Here is a 10,721-nt window from a genome sequence, read left to right on the forward strand (position 1 = left end):
CCCCTCAATGTCCTTGAAAGGGGCCTGTATGGAGGTCGTGGTTTGATGCTGCGGGGTGGGATTATGATTAGAGGACGTACACCCCTGCATGTCTTTGACATAGGTACTGTAACCGGTCAGATGTATCAGGACGTCATTTTGCACCAGTATGTCCGCCTTCTCAGGGGTGCAGTGGGTCCCACCTTCCTCCTGATGAATGATAACGCACAGTCGCACTGAGCTGCCATCGTGGAGGAGTACCTTGAACCAGAAGATATCAGGCGAATGGAGTGGCCTGCCCGTTATCCAAACCTAAACCCCATCGAGAAAGTCTGCGTTGTTCTCGGTCGACGTGTCGCAGCACAACCCATACGACAGTTCAGGAGCTCCGACAGGCACTGGTGCTAGAATGGGAGGCTATACCCCAGTAGCTGCTCGACCACCTGATCCAGAGTATGCCAAACCTTTTTGCGGCCTGTGTGTGTGTGCATGGTGATCATATCCCATATTGATATTGGGGTACATGCGCAGGGAACAGAGGTGTTTTGTAGCACATGTGTTTCGGGACTGTTTTCTCAACTTATCACCAATACCATGGACTTACAGATCTGTACCGTGTGTGTTCCCTATGTGCCTATGCTATTAGCGCCAGTTTTGTGTAGTGCCATGTTGTGTGGCACCACATTCTGCAATTATCCTTAATTTATTAGTATGAGTGTATATATAAGAAAAAGATACTTATAGATTCTGGTAAAAATACACTCTAAAACAAAACAAAAAACGATCCACCAAAAAAGTTGTTACATAAATTTGTCACAAACTGACGTTCACAGAAGTATCGACGGAAAATACAAAACTGTAAACTGTACTGCCCGATGGATGAATATACGATGCTGCAGTGAAATTTCACCACGCAGCTGGCCACGAAGGTAAACAGGAGGCGCGTCGATACCAGGACACACGAACGTGATTCCGTGTACTCATCTGGACAGTGACTACGCACCGGGTACAGGCACGTAACCAAAATACATAGATGTCAGCATTTGACAGAAGATGTGTAGTCTGAGTAACTAGCGAATCACTCGAAATCTGAATAAGAGCAATGCCATGATGACCAGCGTAGACGTGTCTGGAGACACCCGAGAGAGTGGTGGGATACCAACCGGACTGTTTCTCGACATACGGCCCGACAACCAGGATAATGGTCTAGAGAGCCAAGTACTATTCATAGCAGGACTCCTTTTTTTGTCATCCAATGTACCCAGGGGTACGCCGACGATGTTGCACGCCCCGTTTTGTTACCCTTCACGGCAAGTCATCTTGGGCTTACATTACAGCTACTTAATGCCCTAATGCCCGCCTGCACACGGCGAGAGTTTCTGCTCCTTTTCGTGCTGGGAAGCAAGGTCGCAGTATCTCTCCCCAGTTCAGTACGTTTCAAGCATATGGGTAAAGTCCATCAAATTTATTGATTTCTGTCTCATTCTGATTATTCTTACGTAGTAATTAAGAGTGACTCAATGACTTGGTGCAAGTCTTTCAACTAGACTCTGTACGGAAGCAGCCTACTCATGCCATATAAAATTCATATGCTTTCCATTGTGTGCCAGACTAGTCCTCTGTAACTATCTATAACGTCACGAATGTTGCGCAGTACCTTAAAAATAAAATAAATAATCCAAAAAGTTAATAGCATGTCAGGAGTGATGCTAAAATGATACTGTGTTAGGTTTTTTTTTATTGGTAACGCCGCCGCCACGTAGCGCTCTGTATAAAAATCACTGGCTGTGCCGTGTGCAGTCTGTGGCTGGTTTGTATTGTTGTCTGCCATTGTAGTGTTGGGCAGCGGCAGCTGGATGCTAACAGCGCGTAGCGTTGCGCAGTTGGAGGCGAGCCGCGAGCAGTGGTGGATGTGAGGAGAGAAATGGCGGAGTTTTGTAATTTGTAAGACTGGATGTCATGAGCTACGATATATATTTTGACTATTAAGGTAAATACACTGTTTGTTCTCTATTAAAATCTTTAATTTGCTAACTATATCTACCAGTAGTTAGTGCCTTCCGTAGTTTGATTCTTTTAGTTAGCTGGCAGTAGTGGCGCTCGCTGTATTGCAGTAGTTCGAGTAACGAAGATTTTTCTGAGGTAAGTGATTTGTGAAACGTATAGGTTAATGTTAGTCAGGGCCATTCTTTCGCAGGGATTTTTGGAAGTCAGATTGCGTTGCGCCAAAAATATTGTGTTTCAGTTTAAGCACAGTCGTGTGTAATTTTTCTAAGGGGACGTTTCAACTTACACATTTTACGAAAAAATCATCGGCGCAACAGGAAGGTGCTAGAAACTTAAAAATTTACATCCAGATTGCTTTTTTATTGTAATTTAGTACAAACAGCATGCTGGATCTCACAAAGTAATATTTTGGGTGAAATTCATGATTTTCTGTTTTTGTGTCCTAAAAGTTCGGAAGCAAGGTAGATTACGTAAGTGATTAGGTGAAGCTAGGATGTTTAGATTCACTTAGAATGGAGATACGCTGTAATAACAAAGATGTGAGAAGTGTCATAAAGTTAGCTATCAAACTATAGATGTAGCGTCTCTCCAAAGGGCAAGTTCGGAGCTCATCTATTGCGTGCAGTACAACTAAAATAATTCTCTCGGCAAAAGTATTGAACCTAGCCACATTAGAATTTTATTATAGATACTTACCTGTGGTCTTATTGCACAATTAAATCGAGAGCTTCATTGGCCTTAATTATTTAGTAACTTGAAGTCGTGTTTTACTAGTCTGAGCGGCAGGTCAGTAAGGCAAATTTTGTTGGCTGCTCCTTCGGTGGTCCGCACCGCAGCTATTAAAAATAAGAGTGTGCGAGCTATGGTAAGGCCACAGTTCTCTTTTAGATTCATATCAGCTCGCACTCCGTGTCGGAAGCCACGTCGCTTTTGTGACTTGCCATGAATAGCCTTGGATGCCATATTATATAACTCGATATGCACGGAACATTGAGTTCGCATTGGGGTAAAGTGTTAGTTACAGAACGACTCCAGTGATTTATTCTCAGTTTGCGTACGTCGGTTTTTCACCTGTCGCCACAGGACAGACTTTCTATGATTACTAGCGTGGCGTTTGATGAGTATTAACATCCAATTTTGGCGAGGATTCCCTTTTAACATTTACATCGATACCGATTATTGAACAGTTTCGTTATCTAGAGATAATAGGATCCGTGCAATAGACTCTGAACAGCTCTGATAGTACAATAGCTGATACGGGTAATCATTTGTCTGGAATTTTACACTTTATCGTTTTCAGAATATAGTGAAAATTGTTATAGTAAACTGCATTTTTTATGAGTTCCAGACATCATCCTAGACCCTCAGAGTAATGAACTTCAATAATCAATAACCAATTACCCTAATGAGGAAGATGACCTGCGGTTTAACGTGGAATACTAACCACGTGTCGGTACCAGCTATCCTCCACATTATTTCGAGGTGAATATTAGGTTAAAAGGCAAACTGAAATATTCATATTATGACCGAGATACGATCCTTCGACTTTTCGGTTTCCAGGCATTCACTTAATCAAATAAAACTATATGGTTCCAGAGACTTTTTCAAGATTCAAACTTGCTGTATAAGTGCAGACTGAAGTAAGCAACGAAAATTTGTACCAATGCCGGGTGCCCCGCGTCTCCTGCTCAGTAGGCAGCCGCGTTAACCACTGCACCACCCCGACACAGAGGCTTTGCACAACTGGAAGGAGTACCTTATCACACCCCTTTCCCCCATCCCAAATCTCATTCATGTCACAGGTCACCTGGTAGTCCCTCTAAACTTGAACAACATTGCAGAGGCTCTCTAGATGTTTAAGACTTGAAAAGATCTCTGGAACTGTATAGCTTCATTTTATAAAACCATCCACGCCTGAGTTTCAGGCAGAATCCCCCATTTCGTTCGATGCTAACGGCTATTCTAGTAAAGTTGGAGAGCATCTGCGGGAGAATACCAAATGGACTGAGGCACGAATGAGAATTTAGATTGAGAAGGGAGGCATGTAAAGGTGCTCTGTACCTTGATACAAATTTTCTTTCGTTCCCTCAATCTGCACATAGTACATCATAACTTAATCACTAAACAACCATGCTCGACACACATTCTGTTTACGCTACAGTCGCAGTACACTTTACTGATTTTCCTGCCAGACACCATCTCCTCTGCAGCTGACGAGTTCATAGCTTCAATAACTGCCACGAGATGTCACTCCGAACACCATTTGCATGTTGTTGTTGTGGTCTTCAGTCCAGAGACTGGTTTGATGCAGCTCTACATGCTACTCTATCCTGTGCAAGCTTCTTCATGTTCCAGTACCTACTGCAACCTACATCCTTCTGAATCTGTTTAGTGTATTCATCTCTTGGTCTCCGTCTACGGTTTTAACCCTCCACGCTGCCCTCCAATACTAAATTGGTGATCCCTTGATACCTCAGAATATGCCCTACCAACCGATCCCTTCTTCGAGTCAAGTTGTGCCACAAATTTATCTTCTCTCCAAATGTATTCAATACTTCCTCACTAGTTATGTGATCTACCCATCTAATCTTCAGCATTCTTCTGTAGCACCACATTTCGAAAGCTTGTATTCTCTTCTTGTCCAAACTATTTATCATCCACGTTTCACTTCCATACATGGCTGCGCTCCATACAAATACTTTCAGAAATGACTTCCTGACCCTTAAATCTATACTCGATGTTAACAAATTTCTCTTCTTCAGAAACGCTTTCCTTGCCATTGCCAGTCTAAATTTTATATCCTCTCTACTTCCACCCTCAGTTATTTTGCTGCCGGCCGCGGAGGTCTAGCAGTTCTAGGCGCGCACTCCGGAACCGCGCGATTGCTACGGTCGCAGGTTCGAATCCTGCCTCAGGTATGGATGTTTGTGATATCCTTAGGTTAGTTAGGTTTAATTAGTTCTAAGTTCTAGGCGACTGATGACCTGAGAAGTTTAGTCGCATAGTGCTCAGAGCCATTTTTTAGTTATGTTGCTCCACAAATAGCGAAACTCATTTACTACTTCAAGCGTCTCATTTCCTAATCTAATTCCCGCAGCATCACACGATTTAATTAGACTATATTCCATTATCCTCGTTTTGCTTTTGTTGATGTTCATCTTATATCCTCACTATCCATTCCGTTCAGCTGCTCTTCCAGGTCCTTTGCTGTCTCTGACAAAATTACAATATCATCGGCGAAGCTCAAAGTTTTTATTTCTTCTCCATGGATTTTAATTCCTACCCCGAATTTTTCTTTTGTTTCCGTTACTGCTTGCTCAGTTACATATAGAACGCATAGCCACTCACAAGGGGCATACGTAGATATTATTGTATTTGGTACCTTAATATTTACGCTCTTCAGTTTGTTTTTCCTCTCCATCTGACAGTTTTCCCACTAATGCGTCATGTGTTTACTACATGGTTCAAATGGCTCTGAGCACTATGGGACTCAACTGCTGTGGTCATCAGTCCCCTTGAACTTAGAACTACTAAAAACCTAACTAACCTAAGTATATCACACACATCCATGCCCGAGGCAGGATTCGAACCTGCGACCGTAGCATTCGCACGGTTCCGGACTGGGTGCCCAGAACCGCGAGACCACCGCGGCCAGCATGTGTTTACTACGTGGTGTTTTCACCACGGCCACAACGGCACCACAAGGTGGACAACACCTGTCAGTATAAAGCATCCGTTCGCATCCATGAGTCCACAATTCAGTGCCTGATCTGGTGCACAGTGGAAACTACAAATCAATGCCTTCTCTGTGTCACGTGTGCTTTGAGGTATTGATCAACCTAAAATATACTCCTATAATTATGAGTCTGCAAATAAAGTAACTTTCTGATCTAACGTTGTTCAATACACTGCCCTTAGTCATCATTAGAAATATCTTCGCTTGTACCCTGTCTATCACACAATCTTCATTACTAGAGGTACGAGCACTAAACTGGGCTCCCCAATTCCTCCTGCCCTTTTAAACTGGGCCGTTGCTCTCTTGTCTCTGCGTTATCCTGAACTCTAGTGGAACCTAGGGTAAGTACTACTTTAGGCTTCTACCACTCCGTTGTGGAGCTCAGAAGTCACCTACTTCACTTGTTACATATCAAACTGCCATTACACGTTTTGACAATGGAAAACGTTTTCATGTGATGGTGCTTTTACATTATTTCTCCTGAATATTAGCACGTAAGCCCTCCAACCTATATGGTTTGAATAGTACGTTTTGACGTTGAAGTTCATCACCAAACCGATTCATTTATTCTTGCAGACTCCAAGAGGATCATGGTGACGGTTGATCAAAGAAAGGGGAGTCCATGAAAAATGGATAATGCTATTGATCCAGTTCAGAAAAAGAATATGCGTTCGAAGGAGGTCAGTAAACGATTTAATGTACCAAAACCAAATTTAGGAGGTTGCCCAACGTTTAGTATGATGCACCTGAGAAAGCAGTAAAAACAAAAAAAGAGTCTGAGCTAAAAGGTCTTAGAGAAAAGTTGGCTTACTGTTCTCATACTGTGGAAACTTCTTTCTTTGGACTTACTCATAACGTCTTGTTAAGAATGAGTGTACAATTGGCAGCGATAAATAACACTTAACACCCTTCCTGAGGCGAAACTATTCGGAAAATCTTGGTTAGTCTTTACCTTAAAAGGTAGAGAATAAAACATAAAGAAAGAAAGCCTACAAAAAAATTATATAGCAGGGATTTAGGACTAAGCAAATAAGAGAAAGAGAAATGCTATAAAACTTTGGAAAATATTATACTACACTTTCTTTGATACTAAACTATGTTCTCTTTCATTTAATACCTTTCTCTTATTTTGTTTGGTGATATCTTGAACGCTTTTGCGATTTCAATTTTTTTTTTTACATTTTTTAGATTTGCTATGTCTAACGCTTCCGGACGAATTCTTTTGAAATGAATTTTAATTTCCTGAGAGTAAAATGTAAAGTGGTATAACGTTATAAAAAAATATTATGTGCTTGTGAACCATAGTTTTTAACCTTTTAAAAAAATCATGAACAAAATGGGTCCCTGCCTTTGGGCACTTTCCTCTCTAATTATAAATTATACACACAAACGTTCTTCGGAAATCAGTCTGTCTATTAGTGAAAATTAATTCGAAATCTCTGAAGTAGCTAGTGGGATCAACCTTCACATACAGTCAGAAGCCGCAATGGAGTACGTTAATGTAAATTCATATGGAACAGAAAATATGCTGAATAAGTAAAATTTCGCTATACGTTACCCTCCCTGATGTTGCAGTTTTATTGGTCAGCAGTGTAGTTGTTGGAGAGGATGGTAATTCATATTTATTGCAAGAAACTTTAGAAAACGTTAGTAGCGCAACAGAGGTAGGTTACAAGACATTTGTTCGATCGATTCTTCAGAATTTCTCCTCAGCGTGTTACTCTAACGAAATATGATTAATAAAGGAGATAAAGGATATCGAAGGAACACAGCTTAATTAGTGACGGTTCTTTTCGCAGACGCGATATCAAATTGGTGATACATGTATAACTCAGGCAGCAAGCGCTGTATGAGGCTTAGTATACGAGGAACGTATGTTCTAAAAAGCATAAATTGTTACCTTATTACCTGAGATAAATCTTGCAAATTAACCAGTACGGTAAAACGAGAGAAATCAGAGCTCATTCGAAGGTTTGCGGCAGTTATTCCTCTTCATGAATGGAAGAGGAAACAGCCAGTGGTAGTTATTAATTTCTTTAAAATTGCCTAGAGCTTTCAAATCACAAAACTTCGGGCTTTTCGAATCGGCACTCTCTTCTCCAAACTTCATTTCTGGTATCCAGGTGAGCTTGAAAGGAAGCAGTGCTTGAAAGTTTGACCGCGAGCTCATCACTATGTTGAGAAAACCAGAGACAAAACATGAGCGCGCTTCTGACTTGCGTCCACCCGCTACACGACTGCTGTCATGATAGGGAAGAATGAGCATCAGTTCTTGTTTTCCGTCTCTCGTTCGAGACTAATGAAAACGCGAATAATCAATATGAAAAGAAAGATGAACAAAAAAATGTACAGCACACGCTAGAATATAAACGCGAAACTAATCGGACTCATCGGATATACGTTGCACCTTTTAAATACAAACTGTTTTTTTGTTATGCAAATATGTTTCATCACCATTGTTCCATCATCAGTAGGTTTTCTATTTTGAACTATAAAAATGAGGCCTAAAGACAATTCTTTGACACATCGGTTAAAACCTAAAATATATTCACTTTTTACAGTTATCCACCCACTGATGATAGCACGAAGGTGCCGAAACATATTTGAGTAACAATAAAGAACAGTTTTTTTTTGCGTAAAAGACGAAATCTATATCCGATAATTTTGACTGCAAACAATGAAAAAATACAAGAGCTACAAATCCAATAGATGAATAATCGGACTTTGATATGTCGTCGACTGCGGAAATGTGTGAGATGTTACATAGTGGTTCAGTGTTCAAAAAAACACGTTTTTGTGTGGTTCTTTACACGTTCCACGTCCATATTTCACATATATGCGAATCGGTTCAAATTTTGTAAAATGATAATCAAATGCGAGTACATGTAATTAATGGTCTTCCTGTTGTTTCTAAAAGGTCCTATTCGTTGCCACGAAATAAGAAGCTTGGCTCGAAAGACAGAAAAAATTCTATACCGGATGTCGTCTGAGTCAACAAAAATGTACATCGGTTGTCAGGCTATGACGGTCTAAAGTCAAAATTATGGTAGAGTAAAATTTGTTGAACCAGAATGAAAAATGCTTCTGCCATAGCACAAAAGAAGGTGAATATGTCCAGAGCAGAGTTGGGACGTAAAACAGGGGAACTAGCTTTTTGTTCACCGGGGACCTTCAAGTGAATTTAAATCAAAACTTGTTGACAGATGAGAGCTTTTTACATCCTAAACATTAATACCACTGTCTCGTACAACCCGATATGACAAATGTCATGTTGACTGATACAACGGAATGTGTCATATTGGATTACATGGCGTACATCACGTCATGATAAATTATATTACATGATGTGTGTGCTAAAGCTAACAAGTAAAAAAGGCGCGAATATGTCAATATGTTTTGAATTATATGTTTTTCAACTTTCCAGATAGGTCAAAAAATAGTTTCCTTCTTTTAATTCCCTAACTTTGCCCAGGACTTATTCGCCTTTTTTGTGTCACGGTAGGAGCCTGCCAATAAAAATGGGAAGTGACATAAATTGGAATTATTACATCAAAAAATAGTAATAAATGCAAATGCTAGGCTGAGTTTCATAGGAAATATATTTAATCCACGAAAGAAGTGGCCTTTCATCTATGTAGGAAGTGGCCAATAAAGCATTTATTACATTCATTCTTAACTATTGCTCTTCAATCTGGGATCTTTACCAGGTAAAATTATTAGAGGAGAACGACAAGATCAGGCAAAGTGCGGCGTGATTGGTCACTGGATGGTTTAGTAGGCGCAAGAGTTTCTACGGAGATATGCAACAAACTCCAGTGGCAGACTAGACAAGAGACGTTTTCCACTGAAATTTTGGGACTGTGTTCCGGGGAGAACAGAGAAATTTATCACTTCCTTCAACATGCCTCTCGCGAAACAGCGGCAACGAAAAAAATTACGCGAAATTAGATATAACAGAGAGTTTTACCGACGTTCATTCTTCCCTCGCGCAGTTTGCAAATGTAACAGGGACAGGGGAACAGATAGTGATATTAGAAGGACCCTCGATCACACACAGTGTAAGTGGACTGCTTAATACGAATGGATAGTTTCCCGGCGTAAGCATAAGCTGCTGACCTTCCTTGTCAGTATTTCCCATATATACCTTCCGCCGACAATTCTGCGTAGAACCTCCTCAAATCTCATCAGTTTCAACAGTCATGTGTAGCATCACATCTCAAATCCCGCTATTCTATTCCGTTCATCATGCGTTATTTTGCTGCCTACGTTTCCTTAATTTCATCTATTTCCTCGCTGTTCTTTCTCTTCCTATTTCTCATTACTATTGTATTTCATCGATTTACTCTCAATCAGTACTCTGTACTCATTAGAGCACTCATTTCATTCGACTGATCCTGTAATTGTTCTTGTCTTTCATCCAGAACACCAATGCCATCCCCGAATCTTATAGTTTATATTCTTCCACCTTGAAATTTAATCCAACTCTTGGACCTTTCTATTATTTTCGTCATTGACTTTTCGAAGTATAGCTCGAACAGCAGGGGCGAAAGACTACACTGCTCTATTACACGCTTTTTGATGCGAGCACTTCGTTCTGGTATTCATTTTTCTGTATGCTGAGTCAATCATTCTCCTCCATTCCTGCGTTGAACAGTGGAATTCCCATTGTACTCTTAATGTTACCGCCCTTAATTTTAAATTCACCAAGGGCTACTTTGGTTTTTCTGTATTCTGAGTCAGTCCTTCCAACACTCATGTCTTTTCAGCAACTCGGATGCATGCGCTGTTAAGATGATAGTGTGATAATTCTCGTTCTTTTCGGCTCTTGCTGACTTCGGAGTCGTGTGGAAGATGTTTCTCCGAAAGTTAGATAGTACGTAGCCAGATTCTTATACTCTACACACTAACGCGAATAATCGGTTTGTTGCCAGTTCCTCCAATCCGTTGTGCCTTATTTGATCTTAAGTCATCGAAAGCTCTTTAAAATTCTAATAGTGGA

Source organism: Schistocerca gregaria, chromosome 3 (genome assembly GCF_023897955.1).
Source record: "Schistocerca gregaria isolate iqSchGreg1 chromosome 3, iqSchGreg1.2, whole genome shotgun sequence".
Classification (NCBI taxonomy): domain Eukaryota; kingdom Metazoa; phylum Arthropoda; class Insecta; order Orthoptera; family Acrididae; genus Schistocerca; species Schistocerca gregaria.